Below are 8,568 nucleotides of genomic sequence, written 5' to 3' on the forward strand. Positions count from 1 at the left end.
AATAATAAAAATAAACCATTATATGGTTTGTAATTTTTGAAAATTAATGGAAAATTGAGAAAAAAATATATAAATAATAATAATACAAACCAGCATAAACCGGTTTGTATTTCTAAAAAAGAAAATTGAAAACCAAACCGGCTGGAACCGGTTTGGAAGTTTTGAAACTGAATAATTTTTGTTACAAACCGGTTCCAACCGGTTTGAACCCTTTAAAAACCCAAAAACAGAACAGATCGGGGCCTTCAATTTGTGCGCCAAACTTCCCCTTCCCTCTCTGGTGTTCTGAATTTCCTTTTCCTTTTCCAGTCACCGGATTTTTCTTCATCTACTACCTTTCTTCTTCTTCCATTGACAGTACTTATATCCTCTTCTTCATCCGGTGGTGGAGCTTCTTCAATCGGCGGCAACGCACGAGGTGGAGGCCACCTCTTCTCCGATTTCTCCAGTTCACGGTGAGTGTTCTGCAACTTCTTCTTCTTCTTCTTCTTCTTCTTCTTCTTCCTATTCTTCTTCTTCTTCTTCTTCTTCTTCCTATTCTTCTTCTTCTTCTTTGTTTTTATTTCTTTCTTTCTGAATGATAATCTGCATAATGTTTGAATCTCAATTTGGAAAATAAAAATATAAAAAAAAAAGAAAGAAGAAAACATAAAAAGAAAAAAATGGCTGAAGAGGAATCCGGCGATTGACAGGGACCTACCGGAATAGTGTTTTGATGAAGGATTCCGATCACTTCTTGCATTAATCTTTGATAAAAAATTCTTGATCGGAATCTGCTGAAGGAGTTTCTGTATAATGAATCTAAATCAATATTAGGAGCAGATGACTTGTGACTAAAATTCTGTCGATCATATGAATTAAAAGGCTGAGTTCCGGCAGATGAAGTCCAGCTGAATGAGTTTTCCTATGATGGATTATTTGAGTGTGAATGATTAGATGTTTGGATCAAATAGCTCCAAGTGATTCTTGATTTACTTTGTTTCATCTTCAAATTGAAAATATCGGATTAATGATCAGCCGGAATCTCCTGATTTTTGAATCAGTCTTTTTTCTGTTTTTACATTGTTTCTGATTTACATTGCTTTGTTGTTTTTACATTGTTTTTCTGATTTACATTGTTTTTCTGTTTTTGAATCAGTAATTGAAAATGTCGGATTAGAATTTTAGTCCTGATGAAAAAAGGAATTTAGTCATGCTGTGAAGAAGAATCGGGATTCATTTAGGCTAATCATGAGTACATCGGCATGTGAACAAGTGAATTTTTACTGCTATCAGTAAAATTCAAATTTGATTACGAGAAATTTTTCTTATTGATATTCACTATATCAGATTTGAGTTTTGTTGATTATTAAGTGGATTTTGATTAAAGTTGAAAATCTGAAGTTTATTACAGTTTGATACTAGTATCATCTATAGAATGTTAAAGTTCATTGATTGAACTTCATTGATTGGATTACTGAATTTCACTGAATTTTACATGTATTTTTCTAAGTGTCTCACTGATTCTTATGAAGTGTTTTGATAATAGTGGTTAAGTTAGCTGTTAGTGTAATTAGATTCCTTAGTTAATTAGCAGTTAGTATTACTTAGTTAAGAATTCCTTAATGAATTGTCATTTTAGTATTAACATTTAGTTAGTTAGTTTTTGTTTTTCTTTCGTGTACTGCTCGTGTTTCGTTGGACTTGTGCAGGATTGCACGAGAGTGGAGCGGAAGAGATTACGTGACACGAAGTATGAAGATAGAAGATTTTTACTTTTCAGTTTAGAATTAGAATTTTAATTGGGTTTGTAAATATTGCACTTTACGCCCTCTGCGAAGGGTATTCATTTGTTGTAATAGCTAGTTGTTTTTACTTTTCTTAAACATTTTACATTTCAATAATTCAGCAATAAAGAATAGTTTAGAATTGTGTGCTTGAATACAATATATTCCCGTTCCCTGAGTTCAACCCGGTCTCATCCACTAGTGAGAACCGGTTTTTATTATTTGATGTCTGGTTTTCACATGTTTTCCATATAAAAAGCTTTTCAAAATTACAACGATTTAAAAGAAGACATCAAATTTTTGGCGCTGTTGCCGGGGAACGGCGTAATATTAGTATTCGCTTTATTGCCTAGTGTTTGTGTGCATTTAGGTTTAGAACCACGTATGTGCATATCTTAGAGACGAGCTTACTTTTCTGCACAGCCCACCTATTAGGATTCCCTTAGAGGTGACTGTGTACGATTGGTACCGTACACATAGATTTCATATTTCTTTGCATAATCTCTGTTATGTGTAACAGCGTGGTGTTTGTTTAGTTTTTGTTGTTTTTAGTTTACTCGCTTTGTGGTTTGCGTGGTTTGGCCGCTTAGTGCGTTAGTTAGGTAGAAAACCCAAAGTTAGGACATGAGCTACACCGGTCTATTACGAGGTGTATGCAAGGGCGACACTCACTTGACTCTGAGCTGGTAGAGCCGATTGAGGACCCCGAGTCCCTTATTAGGAGAGCCCAAAGATCTGCAACCATGGCTGAGAATCAGCAGATTACTCGTCCCCTTAGGGAGTACTTCATGCCTAACACCTATACTCCCGCCTCCTGCATCACAAGACCTGATGTAGGAGCGAATCAGTTTGAGATTAAGGCCAGTGTAATCCAAATGCTACCCTCATTTTATGGCCTTAGCAATGAAGACCCATATCGTCATCTCGACGAATTCTTAGAGATTTGTTCGATAGTGAGAATCAACAACTTTGGAGATGATGCTTTGAGGTTGACCCTGTTTCCCTTCTCTCTGAAGGATAAAGCCAAACACTGGCTGAAGGCGTTAGATACAGTTCGAATTACCACGTGGGAACATATGCAAAGAGAATTTTTAAAAAAATATTTCCCAATCGGTAAGACGAATCAGTATCGAAAGGCCATCACCAGCTTTTCGCAAATAGAGGGGGAACTGTTCCATGAGACTTGGGAGAGGATGAAGGATCTTCTCCGCAAGTGTCCCCACCACCAGGTGCCTCGCTGGCAACTGGTGCAATATTTCTATGACGGTCTTACTGAGAAGAATCGTCAAATGGTTGATGCCGCATGTGGGGGCACTTTCATGCTCAAGAGTGAGGATGAAGCGTGGTTGCTCTTTGAGACATTAAGCGAGAATTCGATGCACCATGCGACAGCTTCACGGTCTGATAGAGTTGCACCTGTACAGGATAGCAATAAGAAGGCAGGTATTTTCGAGATAGGGATGAACCTTAAGTTGAGCAACAAGGTAGACCAACTGTCCCAGAAATTAGATCAATTGTTGTTGGGTCCCTCTCCTGCCATGCAGGTGTGTGCGTTGTGTGCGAGTCCTGCACACCATGTTCTCCAGTGTCCAGCTGCGCCACAGTATCCTGAGTTTGTCCAAGAGCAAGCTCAGATGGCTCAAAACTTCGCTAGGCCCGCACCCAATCTTTTTGGCAATACTTACAACCCGGGCTGGCGAAACCATCCAAATTTCTCATGGCGTAACTCACAGGCCCAAGCCCCTAACCCTTCCCAGAATCAATCCAGGCAAGGTGGTTATACACCTAGATTTCACAGATCCAATGATCCTCCAGCCCAACCTGCTTATACTCAACCCCATTTTCAGGAGCCTTCACCTAGTCAATCTTTTGAGGATAAGATTTTGCAAGCTTTGAGCTCACATACCCAGTCGATTGCAAAATTAGAAACTCAAATGGGGCAGCTCGGTGAAGCACTTAGCAGGAGAAGTGAGGGGGCATTGCCTAGTCAGCCTATAATTAACCCTAGGGGTAAAGAACCTCTGCAGAGTTTGTATATGACAGATACACATCAAGAGCAAGCTCAGGCAGTAGTAACCCTTAGAAGTGGGAAGCAGTACCATACGAGGGAGGCTGCATAAGAAAGAGAGAAGATAAGTAAGAAGCAGCCTGTCCCTAATGTTTTACCTCAGGAAAGCGAGAGGGTTCTTCCATTTGAGCCTTCCACAACCCATATTCCCAAAGCCCCCTTTCTTGAGGCGTTAGAGAAACCGAGAGCACTAGGTAAGTCGGGAGTAAACATGCAAGAGATGCTTGAGATATTCAAGCATGTTCGTATAAACCTCCCCTTACTAGATGCCATCCAGCAAGTCCCTGCATATGCAAAGTTCCTCAAAGAGCTTTGTACGCAGAAAAGGAAGTTGAGGTCCCATGCACAGAAGAAAATATATTTGACTGAGCAGATAAGTACAGTATTGCAACACCAGAATCCACCTAAACTTAAGGACCCAGGGACCCCTATCATCTCATGTGTCATAGGAAACATCACTGTTGAGCGTGCTTTGCTTGACCTTGGGGCAAGTGTTAACATTTTGCCGGGTTTCTTCTATGACAAATTTGGATTGAAAGAGATGAAATCTACACCTATGACGCTTAAACTTGCGAATAGATCGATTAAGGTCCCCAGAGGGATACTTGAAGATGTTTTAGTCAAGGTGGAAGATTGTTATTTCCCTGTCGACTTCATGATATTAGATATGGAGGGAGTTGATAGCATCAGACAGACTCCTATTATTCTTGGTCGCCCTTTCCTAGCTACTGCCAATGCGTGCATTAATTGCCGCACTGGTGAGATGGATGTTTCATTTAGAAATAGGAAAATGAGACTGAACATTTTTTTTGCATCGATGGAGTCTGATACTGAGGAAGCTTCTTTTGAGGTTGATATCATTCAGGATCTTATAGAAGCTGAGCATGCTTGGTTGTTGAGTGATCCACCTCAAGAGGAGGTTGATGAATCATTCAAAGAGGATCGCCTTGATATGATAGATAGTGAGGCAGATAATGTCAGTTGGACTTGGCATTCCGAACCACTTCCAGAGTTAGCTGAGAAGCCCGCAAAGCCATCGATAGAGAGTCCCCCAGAGTTGGAGTTGAAGCCTTTACCAGCTTCACTCAAGTATGTCTTTTTAGGAAAAGAGCAGACTCTCCCAGTTATTATTTCTGCAGACCTGACAGATTCAGATGCTGGGATTATTTATCCCATCTCCGACAGTCAATGGGTGAGTCCTACCCAGGTTGTTCTCAAAAAGTCTGGGCTCACTATGGAGAAGAATGAGAAAGGAGAGAGCATTCCCATGAGGACTACTACGGGATGGCGAGTATGTATTGACTATAGGAAGTTGAACAGTGCAACTAGGAAGGATCATTTCCCATTACCGTTCATCGACCAGATTTTAGAAAGACTTGCAGGCCAGCAATATTATTGCTTTTTAGATGGATATTCCGGATATAACCAGGTGGCCGTTCATCCCGAGGATCAGGATAAGACGACATTTACCTGTCCCTATGGTACATTTGCACTTGAGAAGTTTCGATCATATTTGTTAGGCTCCAAAGTTATCATTTACTCAGATCATGCCGCATTGAGATATTTGATGAGTAAAAAGGATGCTAAACCGCGTCTCATTCGTTGGATTCTTCTGTTACAAGAATTTGATCTCGAGATTCGAGATAAGAGTGGATGTAAGAATCTTGTAGCAGATCATCTGTCCAGACTGACTATGGATTCATCTATTGATCAAGGACAGATTGTTGATTCTTTTCCGGATGAGCAGTTATTTCATGTCAAGCGTTTACCCTGGTTCGCGGATATCATAAATTTCCTGGTTACTAGAGAGTATCCTACGCACTGGAACCGGAATGAGAGAGATAGATTTTTTGCGCAAGTGAAGCATTATTTTTGGGAGGAACCAGAATTATTTAGATCATGCCCGGACCAGATGATTCGGAGATGTGTGCCCGAAGAAGAGTATCATTCCATTTTATCCTTTTGTCATTCTTTAGCTTGTGGAGGTCATTTTTCTAGTCGGAAGACCGCTGCAAAGGTCCTTCAGTCTGGATTTTGGTGGCCCACACTTCATAGAGATGATCACGAATTCTATAGGAAGTGTTTGCGATGTCAGCAAACAGGTCGCATTACCAAGCGCGACATGATGCCTCTTTTACCTATTCTGATTGTGGAGATTTTTGATGTTTGGGGCATTGATTTTATGGGTCCTTTTCCGCCATCGTTTGGATTTACATATATTTTAGTGGCGGTTGATTATGTTTCAAAATGGGTCGAGGCTGTGGCCACCCGGACCAATGATCATAAAGAGGTGCTTCGATTTATCAAGCACAACATTTTTAGTCGGTTCGGAGTTCCTAGAGCGATCATCAGTGATGGTGGTACACACTTTCGTAATGTGCAGGTAGCTTCTTTACTTAAGAAATATTCTGTGCATCATCGGATTGCTACACCTTACCACCCGCAAACCAGTGGCCAAGTTGAAGTCTCTAACAGGGAGATAAAGCGGATTCTTGAAAAGACAGTCAGACCAGACCGCAAGGATTGGTCTCAGCGCCTTGATGATGCCTTGTGGGCTTATAGGACTGCTTTTAAGACCCCGATTGGTATGTCACCGTTTCGATTAGTTTTCGGGAAACCTTGCCATCTTCTTGTTGAGTTAGAACATAGAGCATATTGGGCTATAAAAAAATTCAATTTCAATATGACCCAAGCTGGAGTCGAAAGAAAATTACAGTTGAGTGAGTTAGAGGAATTGCATAATGAGGCCTATGAGAGTGCAAAGATTTACAAGGCTCGAACTAAGCATTTTCATGATCGATATATTGTTAGGAAACAGTTCGAGCTTGGGCAAAAGGTATGGCTTTATCATTCGCGTCTTCATCTTTTTCCAGGTAAGTTGAAGTCAAGATGGAATGGTCCATTTGTTGTACATAGGGTGTTTCCATATGGAGCGATAGATCTTTTTGACCCTCGCACGGGTGCTATTTTTAAAGTAATTGGGCAACGGCTGAAGCCTTATATCTCAGATACTGTGACAGGACAAGACATTGAGGATGTTGATCTTTTAGAAGTTTAGGGCTCACACATGTTTGTATATATTTTAAGATTTTGTAAATATTCATAGAAAAAATTCACTTCCATATAGTTCATGTGCATAATTCATAGATCATGATCAGGGTAGGCATATTTTCACATTTTAGATTCCATTGAGTTTACTTTCTTTCCCTCATTGATTTCATATCATGTGCATTTACTTAGTTTCACATAAGCATGGGGGAATGCCACTGGGACAGTGTAATTCAAGCATGGGGGAGGGTGTAGTAGCTCACCAGAATATTTTTGTCTACGTTCTTGCACATGTTTACACATTTCTCATGAAAAGTAGATTTTTAAAGAAAGAGTTTGAACGTATATGAATGTTATTTCAAATCTGATGTTTTTAGAGGATTTTTAAGCCCCACAAAATTTTTTTCTGACATAGATCTAAAAATTATGGTTGTTTATGCGGATTTCAAAGAAATGATGATAAATACATGTTAGAATTTATTTTGAATCATAAATATGAATATGCACAGTTCTATTTTTGAAAAACTAAGCAAATGAACAAAAGCGTAAAAATGAGCTCAAAAGAAAAAATATATATAGCAGGCGTTAGGTTGTTTGGATAATTCCACAATCCTTAGTAGATGGAACTTAGATGTAAGTTGAAACTTTTAATTCCATTTTCGAAAAGGAGAGTGGAAAACTTTGTGATCCTAAGTAACTGAGAACAGATACAAGTTAAAATATTTGACTCTCATGTTATAAAGGTGAATGAAGGAAGTCACTTTTATGTCTTAGTTGATATCTTTTTGTATGTATTGAAAAAGTATAGAAGATATTGACATTGCACAAGGCATAAAAGCAGACCACACGCAAGCTATAAGAGAAGAATGAATACGCAAAAAGAAAAAAGCGTGAAAAAAATGAAAAAATTGAGAAAAGAGCTGAAAAAGAGAGAAAAGTTCAGTGCTTAGAAGTGCGATTGGGAAAACCTGTGCAGAAAACATATGAGTGAGGATAAGTAAATAATAATATGTTTTTATTGGATTTTCTAAGAATAAAACATAAATAATTGTGATATTTAGAAAAGTGAAAGAAATTCTTTTCTGTGGTGGTATATAAAAAACTCTAATTATATTTTGATTTTGAAATAACAGGAAATATTTGTGAAAATAAAGTCTTTAATTACCTACTGATTGTGAGGATGTGTAATATTATGCATACATGACAGCGATGTTTGTGGGTAGCATCACTGCAAACCCTCACGAGACCTTACTCGTCCACTGGCGTAACCCAGGGGTTGAAAGGGCTTGTTGCATGAGCTAAATGCAACCGTGATTCCTACGAAAGTGAGTTAGGTGATAGTTTGATTTTATGCATTTTTCTAGTTTGCTCGAGGACTAACAAAACATAAGCATGGGGGTATTTGATCATGCATATAAATCAGGGTTAATTAACATTTAAATATGCATGATTTTATAAAATAATGTTTCAAAAACCCAATTTTATGTTAGTTTTTGAGTAAATGTGCTAAAATGATTTAAAATTAGAAAATGCATGAAAAATAGTTTTATTTTACATTTTTATGCCTATTTTAGTTTTTGTAGCTTGGTTTTAGTTTTTATTAAAAAGAAAAAAAAATGGAGAAAAATAGTTTTATACTCATTTTAAGTGTTTTTTTTTTTTTAGAAAAGAAAAAAATATAGTTAG

This window comes from Nuphar pumila, chromosome 13 (genome assembly GCF_984573655.1).
Source record: "Nuphar pumila chromosome 13, dmNupPumi1.hap1.1, whole genome shotgun sequence".
Taxonomy (NCBI): Eukaryota; Viridiplantae; Streptophyta; class Magnoliopsida; order Nymphaeales; family Nymphaeaceae; genus Nuphar; species Nuphar pumila.